General features: G+C 43.2%; 1 pseudogene; it reads left to right on the top strand.

The window, feature by feature from the left end:
* Positions 1-18469: 18469 nt before the first annotated feature.
* On the top strand, positions 18470-19255 carry LOC105607265 (hypoxanthine-guanine phosphoribosyltransferase-like; annotated as a pseudogene).
* The last annotated feature ends 276 nt before the right edge of the window (positions 19256-19531 follow it).

Below are 19531 nucleotides of genomic sequence, written 5' to 3'. Positions count from 1 at the left end.
AAACAGTGTCAGACTTTATTTTTCTGGGCTCCAAAATCACTGCAGATGGTGACTGAAGCCATGAAATTAAAAGACCCTTACTCCTTGGAAGAAAAGTTAAATAAAAAAAGTTAGATACCAACCTAGATACCATATTCAAAAGCAGAGACATTACTTTGCCAACAAAGGTCCATCTAGTCAAGGCTATGGTTTTTCCAGTGGTCATGTATGGATGTGAGAGTTGGACTGTGAAGAAAGCTGAGTGCCAAAGAATTGATGCTTTTGAACTGTGGTGTTGGAGAAGACTCTTGAGAGTCCCTTGGACTGCAAGGAGATCCAACCAGACCATTCTAAAGGAGATCAGCCCTGGGATTTCTTTGAAAGGAATGATGCTAAAGCTGAAACTCCAATACTTTGGCCACCTCATGTGAAGAGGTGACTCATTGGAAAAGACCCTGATGCTGGGAGGGATTGGGGGCAGGAGGAGAAGGGGATGACAGAGGATGAGATGGCTGGATGGCATCACTGACTCCATGAACATGAGTTTGAGTGAACTCCGGGAGTTGGAGATGGACAAGGAGGCCTGGCGTGCTACGATTCATGGGGTCACAAAGAGTTGGACATGACTGAGCGACTGAACTGAACTGAACTAATAGACCTGACACTGGCCCTGTTAGAATTCCATCAAAATTTGAAGTGGACAGGCTGATTTTAAAATATGTTTGGAGACGCGTATGACCTAGAAGATAGCGGTGAACTTGTTAGAACAAAACTGGTAGACTTGAACTTCTTGATTTCAAAACTGAATGCTGCAATAATCAGAACTGTGGTTTGGCAAAAGGAAAGCCCTGTGTACGTGTTCAAGTGATCTACCGTGCCAAGGCAGTTAGAGGAGAAAGGACGTCTTCAACAAATAATGCTGAAACAACTCTATGTCTCACTAGAGAATAAACTTAAACTTTTACCTTACACAAAACAAAAATTAACTTTAAAATAAATGGATATAAATGCAAAAGCTAAAACTATTAAACTTCTAAAACAAAATCTTCACAACCTTTGAGTAAGTAAAGATTTCTTAGAATACAAAGTACACAAACCATAAAAGGGGAAAAAAAGCTGATCAGCTGGACTGTTAAAAATACATGCTCTTTGAACATGGTTAGGAAAATGAAAAAACAAGCTGAAGATGGGGGGTCAGAAACTCACAATAAATTTATCAAGTAAAGGCCTTGTATTCAGAATATGTAAAGATTTCATGCAACTCAATATTATGACAACCCATTTGAAAACCCCTTTCTGTACTGAATACAAGGCCTTTACTGGATAAATTTATTTACATTAGGCATTGTGTATATATACACAATGAGCACATGAGAAGTTGCTGAATATCATTAGTCATCAAGATGCAAATGAAAACTGATACCACCACACGCCTGCTAGAATGATTAAAAGACTGACATTACCCCAAGAATGCAAGGGTGGTTCAGCCTAAGAAAATCAATGTAATTCATCACATTGATAGGATAACGAAAAAGAACTTCATGATTATCCCAACTGATGCAGAAAAAACATTTGACAAAATTCAACATTCTTTAAGGAAATTAAGACAGCAATTTCATTTGCAATGGAATCTGAAAGAATAAAATACCTAGGAATAAATTTAACCAAGAAAGAGAAAATTGTACATTGAAAACTACAAAACATTATTAAAGAAATGAAATAATATCTATATAAATGGAAAGGTATCATTGGTGAATGGGGAGATAATATTATTAAGTTAATAATACCTAAAGTGATCTACAGATTGAATGTAGTCCCTATTTTGAGCCTATTTTGCCAAAGTAAAAAGCCAATTATAAAATTTATATGGCACTGCGAGGGGGCCCAAAAAGCCAAAACAGTCTTGAAAAAAGAGACAAAGTTGGAGGACTCACATTTCCCGATTTCAAAACTCACTGCAAAACTTCAGTAACCAAAACAGTGTGGTGCTGGCATAAAGATAGACCTATAGACTAATGGGGGCCTCCCTCGTGGCTCAGCTGGTAAAGAAGCCACCTGCAATGAGGGAGACCTGGGTTTGATCCCTGGGTTGGGAAGATCCCCGGGAGAAGGGAAAGGCTACCCACTCCAGTATTCTGGCCTAGAGAATTCAATGGACTGTATAGTTCATGGGGTTGCAAAGAGTCGGACACAAATGAGTGACCTTCACATACTCACTCACTCACTCACTCATAGACCAATGGAATAGAATTAAGAATCCAGAAACAAGCCTGTACCTCTTTGCCCAGTTAATTTATGATGAGGGCATCAGGTTCATTCAGTGAGGAAAGAAATAGTTCCAGGACACCTGGATTTCCACACCCAAAAGAAAGAAATTGAACCCCTGCCTCACAACATATACAAAAATCATCCCAAAATGGATCGATAATCTAAATATGAGCTAAACCCACAAAACTCTTAGGGGTGTATACAGCATAAGGTACATCTCCATGACGATGAATTTGGGAATGGATTCTTAGGTATGACACCAAAAGTACAAGCTACAAAAGAGAAAACAGGTAAATAGGACTTCCTCAAAAAATACGTTTTTCAATTTGTGCATCAAAGGAAATTATCAAGATAATGAAAAGACACCCCACAGAAAGGGAAGACATATGTACAGTTCAGATATCTGGTAAAGGTTAAATATCCAGAATATAGAAAGGTCATTGACAGTTCAACAAAAAGACAAGCAACCCAATTTTAAAATGGGCAAGAGACTTGAATACACATTTCTCCAAAGAAGATCTACAAATGATCAATAAATACATGAAAAGATGCTCAACATCACTGATCATCAGGGAAATGCAAATCAAAGCCACAAGATGAATGAAATGGTACATACACGGCATGGACAAACCTCAGAAACATGTCGTGAAATAAGCCAGACGCAAGAACAGATAGTGTGATTTGACTTAAATATCTGTAATAGACAGGTTCAAAGAGGCAGGAAGTAGAACAATGGTTAACGGGCTGAAGGAAGAGGGAAAGGAAAGTTATGGGTCTAAATGTAAAAGCTAAAACTTAAATGTTTCTGTTTGGAGGATAAAAAAAATTTTTTTAAGGTACTGGTGGCGATGGCGTCACAACTTTGCAAATATACTTATTGCCGCTGAATTGTACACTTAAAAATAGTTAAAATGGCAAATTTTATGTGACACAAATTTTACCACACATGCATGTGTGCACACTTGCTGCCAAGTGTTGGTGAGGATGTGAACCAACCAAATTCACATACACAACTAGGGAGAATATGAAACAGTACCAACCATTTGGAAAACAGCTTGGCAGTTTCTTATAAAGTTAAGTACAGATCTCTGCATGACTCAGCAACTCCACACCTAGGTTCTTACCTAAGAGAGATAAAATGGACAAAAGTCCATAGCAGCCGTAATAGCCAAAACATGGAAACACCCCGTAGTTCATCACTAACACAATAGAATATTATTCAGCAATAAAAAAGAACAAACTATGGATACATAAACAAACATGGTTGAGTCTCTAACTATTCTGAGTTAAAGAAGCCAGGAAGAAAAGACTATATATTGTATGTTTCTGGTTATATAAAATTTTAGAAAGTGCAAACTAACCCCATAGTGACAGAAACAGATCCTTGAGGGGCAAAGGATAGTGGGAAGATGGATTATAAAGGTCACAGGGCAACTTCTGAAATTGATAGAAATGTACCTTGATTGTGGTCATAGTTTCATGGATTTCTACATCTTTCAAAATGCATTGTACACTTTACATAGATGCAGTTATGTGCATAAATTATACCTCAATAAAACTGTTATTAAAAAAGAAGTTCAGTTTGTAGCTTCACAGTATCTCAAGGTATCATGAGTGGTAAGGGAATCATTGCTATTAGAATACTTTATTCCCTTTCACTGTTGTTGCTTATTTGGGCTACACAAAAATTTTAGTGACTTCCAGGTACCACCCCTTGTTTGTACAAGACCTAACTACTACACAACTGGCTACTTAGAAAGTGTCACAATAAGGTCCTTAGTTCGAAATGCCTTGATTTCAGTCCTAAGTCTGTTCACAGCTTTTGGATCTCTCTGGCTCTTTCAGAAATGTTGGGATAGTGATTTTTTTTCTGTGCTTAAAAAATGCATAGAAAAAAGACTATGCTTTTTTTTTTTTTCTACTTGATACAGCAGTCCAAATTTCAAACCCAATCTAATTATAGGTATTCTGTAAGGACAACCTGATCTCCCTCTGGCTGGAATACATTGATCAAGAGTGAGGTTTTGTGATTGTATTGCTTTTCTTAATTGCCTCGGATCAAGGGTCAGGAAGAAGATATGCACTTAGGGAACAGAGAAGGCTCATATCATTCATCAGAATGATGACAGCCCATAAATGGCTGGTTGTTATTTTCCAAGTACAAGATTGGGGGGTTGACAAGATCTGCACAAACTAAACAAGGAAGAAAAAAAAAAAATCCTTGCCTAAGCTTCTGGTCCAGACAGGAACTTAGGCTAAAAGTAACTATAAATATAGGCAGTCTGCTTTTTCTTTAATTTCATTTTTTCTTGATTGAAAAAACTAAATTATGTAGATAGGAATAGTAGTTCAGCCTTCACTAGAGAGGAGATTAGGATATAGGATAGTTTAGTGGTAAATAAAAGGCAAAGAAGGAAGGCAGTCCCCACAGTTGGAATCTGGATGATGAATGAGATCACAGGAACTAGCTGTTTAGTCAGCTTCGCCTTCTATATATTTCTTTTTTTTTTTTTTAAGGTATTTTATTTATTTATTTGGCTGTGCCAGGTCTTGGTCCCAGCACACAGGATCTGTGATCTTTAGTTCTGGCATGTTAGATCTACTTTCCTGACCAGGGAAACCCAAAGGCCCCTGCACTGGAAGTGTAGCATTTAGCCACCGCACCACCAGGGAAGTGCCCCTTCTTCTCTGTATTTCTAACGTAACTTCATGATCTTTTGAATAACCAAAGTTTTCTATTTGCCATCATGGAGGAAGGACCACTTGGAAGTCTGTATTTGGTGGATAAATGCAATGGTGGCATCAGGGTCGGCGGAGGTTCTTTGAAGCTGTGCGTGAGGATAAGAGGTGGAAATCCACTCAGAGACTTGAAGTGCCCACTGTGCCCAAAGCCCCTTTGGAGGAAGAGACTGCCAGGTGGTCCCTTCCCAACAAAGTGCTAAGTGCTGTGTCCCATCATCCTGAAACTCAGGCCGCAGTTCTTTAGATCTGGGGCTTGGTGCCCCAGCCTGATGCATTCCTTCAAGCCTGAACATGAGGAAGGATAGTGATTCGGACACATGTCTAGTCTCCAAAACAACATCGAATTGGGAGTTTCAGTTAATAGTATCTGCCTGAGCAGATCCTCTCTCAGGTCCTTAGAATTTGGGGTCCAGACTTTGCATCCAGCCCTGGCAAATAGGAAGGAGGAGAAGTGGAGCAGACATCAGAGAAACCACATAGGCCGCAGTCCCCCAAACAACGGAGCCTCCAGAGCAGAGAGCAGAAACGTCTGGAATCACTAAGATCCATCTCCCAAACAATGCTCCATTTCCAGAAGCCCTGGCACTTGGTGACCTTGGAAAGTGTCTCTTCCCTGCAAATGAAGAGGAAAAACTAGCTATGCAACAGCTCTTGTATGTAAGTATTGCCTGGCTCTTTAAAACCATGTTCCTTTAGAGTTATCAGGCGGGCATTGTTGTGTCAGAAATGAAGCTGGAATCCAAGGAGTTCCAGTGACTTCCTTAAGGTCAAAATCAAGAGAATAAGTCAAAGACTCTCCACTTATGAACATGAAGTTGGAAATATCTACAGAGCCTTTCTCCTGGGGGTGCCACTGCATCCTCCTCCTACTGTTTTTTATTACCTACAACTTTGTACCCTAGATCACTATCACTATTGTACCCTAGATCACGATTCCTCTGGGTCTTTGCTGTTGTTCAGTTGCTCAGTCATGTCTGACTCTTTTGTGACCCCATGGACTGTAGCCCGCCAGGCTCCTCTGTCCATGGGATTTCCCAGGCAAGAATACTAGAGTGGGTTAGAGTGGGTTTCCTTCTCCAGGGGATCTTCCTGACTCAGGGATTGAACCTGTGACTCCTGCATTGGCAGGCAGATTCTTTACTACTGAGCCACCAGGGAAGTCCACTCTGGGTCTTCAGTTCAGTTCAGTTCAGTCGCTCAGTCGTGTCCAGCTCTTTGCGACCCCATGAATCACAGCACGCCAGGCCTCCCTGACCATCACCAACTCCCAGAGTTCACTCAAACTCATGTCCATCGAGTCGGTGATGCCATCCAGCCATCTCATCCTCTGTCATCCCCTTCTCCTCCTGCCCCCAATCCCTCCCAGCATCAGAGTCTTTTCCAATGAGTCAACTCTTCGCATGAGATGGCCAAAGTACTGGAGTTTCAGCTTTAGCATCAGTCCTCCCAAAGAACACCCAGGGCTGATCTCCTTTAGAATGGCCTGGTTGGATCTCCTTGCAGTCCAAGGGACTCTCAAGAGTCTTCTCCAACACCATAGTCAAAAGCATCAATTCTTCAGTGCTCAGCTTTCTTCACAGTCCAACTCTCACATCCATACATGACCACTGGAAAACCATAGCCTTGACTAGACGGACCTTAGTCGGCAAAGTAATGTCTCTGCTTTTCAATATGCTATCTAGGTTGGTCATAACTTTCCTTCTGGGTCTTACATGTGGGAAAAAAACAGCAGAGGCATTTACTATATACTGCAGGCCACAGGCATGGGTAAGTTGGTGTGCAGGTCTTGTGTAATGGACTCTAGGGGACCCTACTGAGAAGGCAGAGGTTTTCCTGGCAGACAATCTAAACATAGCCTAGGGATGCCAGATAAAATACAGGATGCCGGTTATCGCATGAGACAAATTTGTACGACACAATTGTTTGTTGTTTATCTGAAATTCAAATTTAACTGGGCATCCTATATTTTTGTTTACTAAATGAAGGCAACCCCTTTCGGTGCCACAGCATAGCACAGACACCGAGGACGAGAGGGAGGGGCTCACGAGAGCCAGAGAAGCAGAGTGGCTTAGGCGCGAGGAGCTCTGGGGAGCAGCGTTCAGCCCCCCTTTCTGGATTCCCTCAGTACCTGCCATGTCTTGGTGTATAAACAGAAGACAGCACATCAACTCAGTGATTAAAATCAACGTTTGTCTACAAAAGGGTAGAAAGTGGCCAGAATGTGTTGGTCAAAAAGATCCCCTGGAGAAGGAAATGGCAACCCACTCCAGTATTCTTGCCTGGAAAACCCCATGGACCGAGGAGCCTGGTGGGCTACAGTCTGTGGGGCTGCAAACAAGCCGGACACAACTGAGCACGCACACACAAGTAGTACTCAAAACTTAGTCTTAGTTTAAAGTGCTTTCAGTCTAACACAGAAATGAGAATTTAATCAGAGCTTAGAATGTGATGCAAAAAAAGTAATGTAGTACTTTACCTGAGGCGAAAAACCTTCCGAATGTGGATCTGTGTGATGTTTGTCCTACGGTGCTCGTGACTGTCAACAATCTGAATTCACGGAATTGTGTTTGACTCCTGGTTTTCAGATGGCACCGCCCAATAACGACAGAAGACAAGATGGTTGGATGGCATCACCAACTCAGTGGACATGAGTTTGAGCAAGCTCCGGGAGACAGTGAAGGACAGGGAAGCCTGGTGTGCTGCCTTGGGGTCACAAAGAGTCAGACACGATTGAGTGACTGAACAACAGCAATAACACAAATAGAAGATATCGTCTCTACTGCTCCTTTTGTTTAACTCCTAGGTCATCTAGTTTTTCTTGAGCCCTTGTTGCAGATATATGAGTGGGGTGGTTGTACCTAGCCAAAACTAAATTATTCATTTCCTCCTCTAATGACAAAAGATGGCTTTTCCATTTGGTGTATCCATAGGCTTAGCTTTCGGCTGCCACCACTCTTCACCAACAACTACATTTTAGCCCCTCTACCTTTTTGTCTTCACTCAGTGAAACAAGATTCTCAGGATGAGAGCTTTGGTCTTTTCAGTCTGACCTTCTCTCAGGACAGCAAACTCCATTTTCTGTTTAAAATGATTACTCATAAATAGAAGTACATTAGCGGTGGCCAAAATCCATCTGGTCGCTTCCCTTCTGTGCAGAGTGATGAATTGGCAAAAGGACAGGAAGGGGAGGGTGGGGGAGCAGGCGAGGCCGGGCCCTGCAGAGCCACAGTCTGTGCACAGATGCTACGCTCCTGGTGCGGCCTGGGAAGCACCCTCCCCAGAGCTTGCTGGCTACAGCAGATATAGGACAGAGTAAATGCCATGTCTGCCTACCCGTCTGCAAAGCGGCCTTGATTTGACAGAGGAAAAAACAGTAAGAAGGGAGGGGAAAACAATGAAAGATAAACAGGATTTCAGAAATCATGCATTTTGAGCATGTGTGTATGTGTGTTTCCCCTGTCTGTTTAGTTACTATTCAGTCTAGCAAGGCATAAACACTTAAGAGATCAATCATTTAAATAACAATAAATTCATATGGCTAACATTGAAATTTTGTAGGTCTTCATTGCAGCCATGAAATTAAAAGACGCTTACTCCTTGGAAGGAAAGTTATGACCAACCTAGATAGCATATTCAAAAGCAGAGACATTACTTTGCCAACAAAGGTCCATCTAGTCAAGGCTATGGTTTTTCCAGTAGTCATGTATGGATGTGAGAGTTGGACTGTGAAGAAGGCTGAGCACCGAAGAATCGATGCTTTTGAACTGTGGTGTTGGAGAAGACTCTTGAGAGTCCCTTAGACTGCAAGGAGATCCAACCAGTCCATTCTAAAGGAGATCAGTCCTGGGTGTTCTTTGGAAGGAATGATGCTAAAGCTGAAACTCCAGTACTTTGGCCACCTCATGCAAAGAGTTGACTCACTGGAAAAGACTCTGATGCTGGGAGGGATTGGGGGCAGGAGGAGAAGGGGACGACAGAGGATGAGATGGCTGGATGGCATCACTGACTCGATGCACGTGAGTCTGAGTGAACTCTGGGAGTTGGTGATGGACAGGGAGGCCTGGCGTGCTGCAATTCCTGGGGTCACAAAGAGTCGGACACAACTGAGCGACTGAACTGAACTGAACATTGAAACGGTAAAAAACAAAAATCCCAAATGCAAGCCTGAATGAGGACAGAGTGGGAAGAGATGAGAGGCGAAAAAGTGAAAGTGAAAGTCACTGAGTCTTGTCCCACTCTTTGTGACCCCATGGACTGGGTCAGATTGGTGTACCCACCAAACATTCCTCCTTGTAATCATGTAAAGACAAGAGCTGATGTCTCAGAAAGGCATCTGGAAATTGAAAACTGGGGTCATTAAATTCAGATGACCCCCTGAATTCTCCAGGCCAGAATACTGGAGTGGGTAACCTTTCCCTTCTCCAGGGGATCTTTCCAACTCAGGGATCAAACCCAGGTCTCCCACATTGCAGCTGGATTCTTTACCAGCTAAGCCATAAGGGAAGCCCAAGAATACTGGAGTGGGTAGCCTATGCCTTCTCCAGGGGACCTTCCCAACCTGGGAATCGAACTGGGGTCTCCTGCATTGCAGGCAGATCCTTTACCAACTGAGCCACCAGGGAAGCCCTGAGATGAGAGGTACCTGTCTGCAAAAGCCTTTGTTCAGAAGGTGCTCACACAGCCAACAGACCTCTGCCCAGTGCCTGTGTTTCCCTCCCCCAGAGGCCCAGAGACAGTGTCCCTGGGGAAACTTCCACAGCAACCTTTCTATGACCTCACATTCTGTGTGTTGTCTTAGCTACAAGGTGGAAAGTGCAGTCAGCCACTGCATTCTTTCTTGGGCTACTTATGGGTTAGGACCCTCCCAACCTCACCCTTTCCTCCTTAAATATTCTAGCTCCTATTTCTAATAGTATTGTTTTCCCCTACTTTGTCACCTATAGGTTTTTTTGTTTTTGTTTTTGTTTTTTTTTCGTTCTTCTGTGAAATACTCTGGTAAAAATGAAAAGAAAAGTTTTACTATTCCCATTAAGGGTAAACTGAGAGAAGTGAGAAGCCTCAGAAGACCTCAAAAGGAGAGAAGCCCAGTTTTCAATTTCCAGATGCCTTTCTGAGACATCAGCTCTTGTCTTTACATGATTACAAGGAGGAATGTTTAGTGGGTACACCAATCTAAGCCTGAAGACCTCATGAAAACACATGGACCGCTGGAGAAGGGGATGGAAGTGGGGGCTGGGAAGGGCACAAAGCCTGTCTTCAGTAGCTGTTAATGCATGTCCTCAGTCAGTTAAACCAATGAGGAGTCAGGCACTGGGAAGAAAACCTTTTGCTTTCTTCGGTAATGTTTCTAAATCTACAGATGGGGACAAGGAGGTGAGGTGCATTATTTCTCATATTTTCTAGTAAGTTTCAAAGAGAATTACTGACATGCCATTTTAATGCCTGTCATCTTTTCTGCAACACTGATCATTGGGGGCAAGCTGGGCCCTTGCCCTTGAAACAAGTGCAGCGTTGGTGGCTTGGAGACAGCCCTGCTTACACCTTGGGGAGGCTGGCAGCATGGCAGGCGAGGATTCAGCAGCACCCCTCTAGGGTGGGGAGGGATTAGCACCCAGACAGATTCCAGAGTGGACCCTATGCTGGAGACATGGAGCATTGGGGACAAGAGGTTTGAAACAGGCAACACCAGTTCTCAGAGGCACAGAGGTAAACATGGCTTACACCCGGAGAACTCCCTGCCAATCAGAGCATGACTCCTCTCTCCTCTCCACCAGTCAAGGGTTTGCAAGTGGCAGGCTCCCCTACCAATCAGAGCCAGGCCCTCATCTCCTCATCTTTCCTCCAATCAGGGCTTCCACCCTCCCCCTTGCCCACCAATTCCCCTGCCAAGCAGAGCCAACCTTCCAACTCTTATCTACCAATCAAGACTGCAGACAGAAAGAAAGCGTTTTTCATCAGAGCCCATGGGAATTAGCTTCGACCTGTAGACTGATGGTGACTCTGCATAAATGCTTTAAGTCCAGGTCTTTGTTGCTCTGTTCCTATGATTACAGGAAAGGAGAAGAGCAAAGAGAAGGGAGGGCAGGGCGAGGCAGGGGTTTTAGAATTTAATAGGATTGTTTTATCTTCTTTAAAGACCCCTATGTGTGTCTTGAAAACAAAGTGCAGGGTGGTAGACTGAAACAGGTAGAGACCACCCCTCCCTGCTTTGCACATGCTCAGAAGGCCCAGGATTCTGTGGGCATGGTCCCACTCTGCACCACATGCTCAGCTCTCTTTTTCCCCTTATTTCCTCCTTCCAGTCATTTGGGTTGATTCTGTTTGGGAGTGTTTGCTTTGGCTCCTCTCCTATTTCTGCAGGAACACTGTCTTTCACACTGGGCAGTAAGAGTCTGAATCATCACAGGAATAAATCGAAAGCATATCACTTTCACACAAATGTTCCCAGGACTTCTGACACTGCAGACAAAGAAAATGTTTTCCTAATTCATGAAATGGAACTTATTGCCCTTTGCAATACAGATCTCTGATTAAAGAAATCAGTCTAGCACAGTCCCTCCAGTCACTGCCTAATAAAATTCTTGTGCAAGTGAAGTTTTATTTGGGAGGCATTTGGTGAGGATGAGGGAAGAACCAGGTACAGGTTACAAAATTTAAATTTTTTTAAATTTTATTCTCAGAAAACCAGTCTCACGGGTCCTTTGGATCTGGGCAGGCAGAGATTTTTAAAAAAAATTAAGGTTTCAGTGGACAGTCATTAGGACTTCCCTAGTGGCTCAGCAGTAAGGAATCCACCCGCAATGCAGGAGCTGCAGGAGATGAGGGTTCGATTCCCTGGGTGGGGAAGATCCCTTGGAGGGCATGCAACCCAGTCCAGTATTCTTGCCTGGAAAATCCCCATGAACAGAGGAGACTGGTGGGCTTCAGTTCATAGGGTTGCAAAGAGTCAGACACGACCGAAGTGACTTGGCATGCATGCACAGACAGTCATTAAAAGTCAGTAGTGGTATGTGCTTCCATACAAATGTCCTTTGTAAACCCAGGCTTCTGTGGTAAACACAGTGGTGTGCTTCCAGAGCCCGCCCAGACTTGTTGCTTCAGCTGCTGGGGTGCTATGCTGAGATTACTTGGTGACCCAGCTCCAGTTCTAGTTGGGCTATAAAGAGTCCTAGAGATAGCTGCTCAGGGAAGCTCTATGAGTGAGTTTGTTTCATAAACTCCATGGCAGGCTCACATTGTTCATCCTCAGAAAAGAGATTCCACAGGCTAGGCCTTGACTGAGAGGCTGCTCTTCCGCACACAGCTCTCTTCTGCATCAGGAATGCCCTCAGCTTCCAAGAGCTGCCTCTCAAGGTCACAGCCCCACCCAGGGGGCCACATCCAATGATGAGTCAAAGCCAGAGACCCTTGTGGGTTCTGCAAGACTGTGGTTGGGGCTGTACTCAGGGCCACGTCTCCCTCTGCCCACTCCTGCTTTGGCCCCCTCTCTTCCACAGGTGTTGATCTTGAGGATGCTCCTTTATAAACATCCCGCTCCCTAAACTCCACTTCAGAGTCTGCATCCCAGGGAACCCAGCCTGCAAAGAAATTGTGCCAGTTCTCCGCTCTGTGCTGGTTATAGCACACTTGCAGAGCTGCCTTCAGTATGGACAAAGATTTTGTTCCATCCGCAAAGCTCACTGTGAGTCAAAGCTGCCTAAAATGAAATAAGCATCTTGTGAAGGTGAGGAGATCTTCAAAGAGGACCTGTTCAAAGGAAAACACTGTTAGAAAGATGAGGGGCATGTGAAGTGGTGAAAGCAAGACTCGTAAGGGTGGATGGACTGGATGGCCTCCAGGTTTTTTCCCACATCAAGACCCTAAGATCTGTATTAGTTTGTTAGGGCTGCCATAACCAGGTACCAGAGACGGTGTGGCTTAAACAACAGAAATTTATTTCCTCACCATTCTGGAGGCTAGAAGTCCAAGATCAAAGTGTTAGCAAGTTTATTTCTCCTGAGGCCTCTCTCCTTAGGTTAGCTGAAGACTGCTTTCTCCCTGTCTTCAGATAGTCTTCCTTCTGTCTGTTTTTTTAAAATTTTTATTTATTTAGGCCACATGGCATGTGGGATCTTAGTTCCCTCACCAGGAATCAAACTTGTGCTGCCTACAGTGGAAAGTGAAAGTGAGAGTCACTCATTCGTGTCCGACTCTTTGCAACCCCATGGACTATACCTAAATTCAAGACCCAGCTTTTCTACATACAGAGTACAAGACCTTGGCCACATAACATAACCACTATAACTCTACTTCTTCAAAGTGAAAGTGAAAGTCACTCAGTCATGTCTAACTCTTTGTGACCCCATAGACTATACAGTCCATGGAATTCTCCAGGCCAGAATACTGGAGTGGGTAACCTTTCCCTTCTCCAGGGGATCTTCCCAACCCAGGGATCGAACTCAGGTCTCCCACATTGCAGGAAGATTCTGCAGTGGAAATGAGTGTTAATCACAGGACTGCCAAGGATGTCCCTGGTTTCCCCCCGCCCCCACAATAGTATAACATGTTAATAGTTTTCACAATCAATAGCCAGACCAAAAAAAAATAAAAGATAATTACAATTGCAAGCCATAATGGGAACATGACTAACTTAACAATATAAAATGATTACATACAATTTGAGGGAGTCAAGCAGAGAGAGGTGGTAAGTGGAAGTGCATATATGCACACTTTTTATTTACGTGCTTTTAATTTTTGGCCACACCTTTTGGCGTGTGGGGTCTTAGTTCCCTGACCAGGGATTGAACCCACACCCCCTGTGTTGGAAGGCGGAATCTTGATCACTGGGTAAGTCCTTGTGTCTGTGTTTTCATCTCTTCTTCTTATAAAGACTTCAGTTATGATAGATTAGGGCCCACCCATATAACCTCATTTTACCTTTATTATCTCTTTAAAGGCCCTATTTCCAAATAGTCACATTCTGAGGTACAGGGGTTAGGACTTCAATATAAGGATTTCAGAAGGCCACAGTTCAGTCCATAACAAAATCCCGAGATTTTACTGTATTCTAGATCGATAGTACACTTCAGCACACATCCAGCCCAGTGTTGTAAAAGATCATATTCAGCAACAGAGCTCGCCAGGTTATGCTTGAAGGAGTAATTGTACAGCTACATAATTAAAGTTGCTAAACAAGAGCCAGTTGTAGCCTTTTTAAAAATACATGGCTTCTCTTTATTATAAGTTTTTTTGAAAATTACAGGAAATGGCTCCTTCCCTTAGAGAAATAAAGGATGCTTGATAGCTGTGAGTCATGCCACAATCTTAGCTTTTGAAAATGCTGTTGTTTTCTTATCTAGTAGCTATGAGTATCGTTATGTCCACACTACTTCATCCAGGAAATCTTAGCATTGGCCAGGCCAGCCAGTGTATTTACACCAATGTATGCAGACAAACATAGACTCTACACCCAAGGAGGGACAAGGGGAGTTTCTGGACATAAGAGGATCACTGGATTTTCTGCGGATAGTAATCTGAGTATAAAAAGAAAAAGGCTACTATGATGGCTTTGTCTCTTGCATTCACTTCCTATTCATTTATTCGCCCATTCAAACAATACTCATTGGGCTCTAACTGCATGGTAGGCATTGTGATAATTGATTTGGGAAAAATAACTTTGTAAAAAAAGCAAAATCCTACCTCCAAAAGAGGGAAGCTTTTGGTAAGACAAGCTGTACTGCGATGATGCTGATGCTATAAAGCCTGGGTTTTGTCATCACAAGGACTGGGCTCAAGGTCCAGCTCCACCTGGGTCAGCTGTGTGACCCTGGGCAAGTCACTCCACCTCTCTAAGCATCAATTTCTCATTTGTGTAATGAGCATAAGAATCACTCCTACATCAGCAGTTTCAATCTCCCGGTGGTAGGCTGGGAAGATTTTATCCCTCTTTTCCATAACTGCTCTCAGCATCCTCCAAAACCACCTTGAATCAGTATAAAATGTAAGTAAAAACAACATGTTTACTTGGCATTTTCTGCTTCCAGTTAGACCACAGCCCTTAAGTCCCTCATATATAGCTACCAGTTTGCCTCATATACTGTGAAAATTAAATGAGGCAATGCATGCAATATGCTTTCTCATGTAAAAGCCCAGTAAACATTAGCATTATTAAGGCATTTTGTGGTAAGTACTAGGAGTGTGTAGTGATTAGCTCATCCCAGTCCCTCCAGCCTCCAACCTTCATCTCAGGAACCCTCCTCCGTGCCAGACAAACCTACACAAGGATGTTCAAGTATGTTACTTGTAAATGATATAAGAATTCAGAGGGTAAAGGGTCACTTAATGTTTTTAAGAATGAGGACCGTTTCTGTGGAAGATGTAAGATTTAATCTGGTCCCTGAAGCATGGCAAATCAATTGGAAAGAATGACATCAACAAAGATGTATAGATGGGGGAGAATAAGGCACGTTCCTGTAATATGTGAGTGACCGTGTCAGATTGAGCTTTGCTGGGTGGGGTGGGAGTTTAGGCTAAGAGTAAAGACCAGAGCTAAAACTGAAAGTGTTTTTATAAGATAGGCTGAAGAGGTTGAGGTGGGTATTCTGTGGTTAGTGAGGAGCTGCTGCCTAGTGACAAGTCTTAAGCAGATAATTTAGATGATTAGAAATGCTTCAAGGAGGCGACTCAGGTAAGAGCCTTTGGTAACCACTGAGTGTATGGGCTGAATTCGAGCAAGGAGAGGTTAGGCGAAGGGTACCAGTAGCAAAGAAATTAATGAGTTTGTCCAGAGAAGAGAAGACGAAGGCCTGAGCTAAAGCAGTGGCCGTGAGACTGGCAAGAGGGCTGCAGATGGAGAAACCCACCAGGAAGATGTTCTTCTATGGGGCTTGGTGGACGGGAGGCGGTAGACAGAGAGCAAGAGGGGAAGAGGAGTCAAGTGTGCCATGGTCCCTTGAGCCACACACAAAAGTAGAAGAAATAAGGAAGAGGATCTTAGAGAAAGAGGGAGACTTTGATATCAAGGTTGTCGACAGGAGTTGATGAAGTGGGCAGACACCCAGAAGATATTCAGCAGACTTAGAAATTGTCCAGGTCTCAGGATTGAGTCTCTGGGTAGAGAGGTGAGCTGGGATCCATCCCTAGAGATGTCACCCCCAACTGGAGCAGAGAAGGAAACTATTGGTGGTAGAGGGAGACAGGTGTTTGTAGTCTGAGCAGGAAGGCTGAAGGTGTAGGAAGAGCCAGAGCCTAAGGAGAGGACACAGGTTTATGATCCATCCATCCATCCATCCATCCATCTGGATGTGGGGTGTATTAAAGTTTGCCCCCAAAGTCCAGAATCTCAAGCTCACTGAGAAAGGCTGCCAGTGAGGAATCCCAGAGCAGAAGGTTTAACTTTAGGGCTCCAGGCTGCAAGAGCTCCAGGCTCCAGAGCCTCAAGAGATTAAGAAAATAAATCAAAGGAACAAGAAGAATCAGGTCTGGAAAAGACTTTTTTGTATTAGAAAAGCTCTGAGACCAGAAGTCACATTGCAAGAGATTAAAAAAATAAATAGGTGGTGAAAATGTGGAAAAACTGGAGACAGAGAAAGTTGCTAGATTCAGTTCAGTTCAGTTCAGTTCAGTCGCTCAGTCGTGTCTGACTCTTTGCGACCCCAGGAATTGTAGCACACCAGGCCTCCCTGTCCATCACCAACTCCCGGAGTTCACCCAGACTCATGTCCATCGAGTCAGTGATGCCATCCAGCCATCTCATCCTCTGTCGTCCCCTTCTCCTCCTGCCCCCAATCCCCCCCAGCATCAGAGTCTTTTCCAATGAGTCAACTCTTTGCATGAGGTGGCCAAAGTACTGGAGCTTCAGCTTTAGCATCATTTCTTCCAAAGAAATCCCAGGATTGATCCCCTTCAGAATGGACTGGTTGGATCTCCTTGCAGTCCAAGGGACTCTCAAGAGTCTTCTCCAACACCACAGTTCAAAACCATCAATTCTTTGGCGCTCAGCCTTCTTCGTAGTCCAACTCTCACATCCATACATGACCACAGGAAAAACCATAGCCTTGACTAGATGGACCTTAGTCGGCAAAGTAATGTCTCTGCTTTTGAATAAGCTATTTAGGTTGATCATAACTTTCCTTCCAAGGAGTAAGTGTCTTTTAATTTCATGGCTGTAATCACCATCTGCAGTGACTTTGGAGCCCAAAAAAAATAAAGTCTGACACTGTTTCCCCAACTATTTCCCATGAAGTGATGGGACCAGATGCCATGATCTTCGTTTTCTGAATGTTGAGCTTTAAGCCAACTTTTTCACTCTCCTCTTTCACTTTCATCAAAAGGCTTTTTAGCTTCTCTTCACTTTCTGCCATAAGGGTGGTGTCATCTGCATATCTGAGGTTATTGAGATTTCTCCCGGCAATCTTGATTCCAGCTTGTGCTTCTTCCAGCCCAGCATTTCTCATGATGTACTCTGCATAGAAGTTAAATAAGCAGGGTGACAATATACAGCCTTGACGTACTCCTTTTCCTATTTGGAACCAGTCTGTTGTTCCATGTCCAGCTCTAACTGTTGCCTCCTGACCTGCATACAGATTTCTCAAGAGGCAGGTCAGGTGGTCTGGTATTCCCATCCCTCTCAGAATTTTCCACAGTTTATTTTGATCCACACAGTCAAAGGCTTTGGCATAGTCACTAAAGCAGAAATAGATGTTTTTCTGGAACTCTCTTGCTTTTTCGATGATCCAGTGGATGTTGACAGTTTGATCTCTGGTTCCTCTGCCTTTTCTCAAACCAGCTTGAACATCAGGAAGTTCATGGTTCATGCATTGCTGAAGCCTGGCTTGGAGAATTTTGAGCATTACTTTACTAGCGTGTGAGATGAGTGCATTTGTGAGGTAGTTTGAGCATTCTTTGGCATTGCCTTTCTCTGGGATTGGAATGAAAACTGACCTTTTCCAGTCCTATGGCCACTGCTGAGTTTTCCAAATGTGCTGGCATATTGAGTGCAGCACTTTCACAGCATCATCTTTCAGGATTTGAAATAGCAACTATTTAAAAAATTATAGTTGGTTTATAATGTTGTGTTAATTACTGCTGTCTACCAGAGTGACTCAGTTATTCACACACATTTATATGTTATTTTCCATATTCTTTTACCGTATAGCACAGGGAAAGCAATTACTTTCTAAAACCGCAAAACCCCAATGAGGGAGGGAATATCCCCAGCGGTGCTCAGAAAAAGCAAATACAGAGTTGGGAGAATACACATTTATGCAAATATTTTGGCTCATAATTTGAGAAAATGACAAATGCCTGAAAAATGTTGACATATGCCTTTAGTTATATTTCTATGAATTTATTCCCATAAATAATAAAGATGGCCACAGTTAAGCCAGCAGAAAACAGTAGACACTAGGAAGAGAGCCGGGTGGGCCCTCTGGCCTCCCCTACGCTGCCCCGCCGCCCCCTCGCCAGGTTGCCCTTGGCCCGCGCACCAGCCAACTCCGTTATGGCGCGCTGCAGCCCCTGCGTCATGATTAGTGATGAGGAGCCAGGTTATGACCTAGATCTATTTTGTGTACCTAACCATTATACTGAGGATTTGGAAAAGATGTTTATTCCTCATGGACTCATTCTGGACAGGACGGAAAAGCTGGCCGGAGATGTGATGGAGGATATGGGAGGCGACCACATCGTGGCCCTCTGTGTGCTCAAGGCAAGCTATACGTTCTTTATGGACCTGCTGGACTACATTAAAGTGCTGAACAGAAATAGTGATAGGTTCATTCCTATGACTGTAGATTTTATCAGACTAGGTTTTTTAAGAGCTACTGTAATGACCAGTCAACAGGTGCCATCACAGTCACTGGTGGAGATAATCGCTCAACTTTAGCTGGAAAGAATGTCTTGATTGTTGAAGATACAATTGACATGGGCAAAACAATGCAAATCTTGCTATCCTTGGTCCAGCAGCATAATCCAAAGATGGTTGAGGTTGCTGGCTTGCTGGTGAAAAAGACCCCTCGAAGCACTGGCTATAGACCAGATTTTGTTGGATTTGAAATTCCAGAAAAGTTTGTAATAGGGTATGCCCTTGACTGTAATGAACACTTCAGGGATTTGAGTCATGTTTGTATCATTAGTGAAACTAGAAAAGCAAAATACAAATCCGAAGCTGAGAGTTCAGGCTGAGTTTGGTAACATCTGGAGTGCCATGGAAATCATCAGTAAAATTACTAAATCTTCTAGTTCTGTGGCCAGCTGCTTAGCAGAGCTTATTGCATGTATTTTCTAAGAATTTTATCTGTTTTGTATTTTAGAAATGTCTGTTGCTGCATTCCTGAATTCTTTTATTTGCACTGTGAGCTTATAGACTGTCAGTTCCCTTTGAGGTGGTTTGTTGTTGGACTCATGAATGAAAAATCTCTTAAACCACACCACTATTGAATAAAAATATTGAAGTTGTATCTGTGAGAAGCATTTAAAGAGGAGGATATGTTCATTTTTAATTGATATTTTAATTTTTATATACTGATAAAGAATAGAAGTGATTGAATATTATTATACCATT

The sequence above is a fragment of the Ovis aries genome, chromosome 12 (assembly GCF_016772045.2).
Source record: "Ovis aries strain OAR_USU_Benz2616 breed Rambouillet chromosome 12, ARS-UI_Ramb_v3.0, whole genome shotgun sequence".
Taxonomy (NCBI): Eukaryota; Metazoa; Chordata; class Mammalia; order Artiodactyla; family Bovidae; genus Ovis; species Ovis aries.
This window is presented reverse-complemented; position numbering and strand designations above follow the sequence as displayed.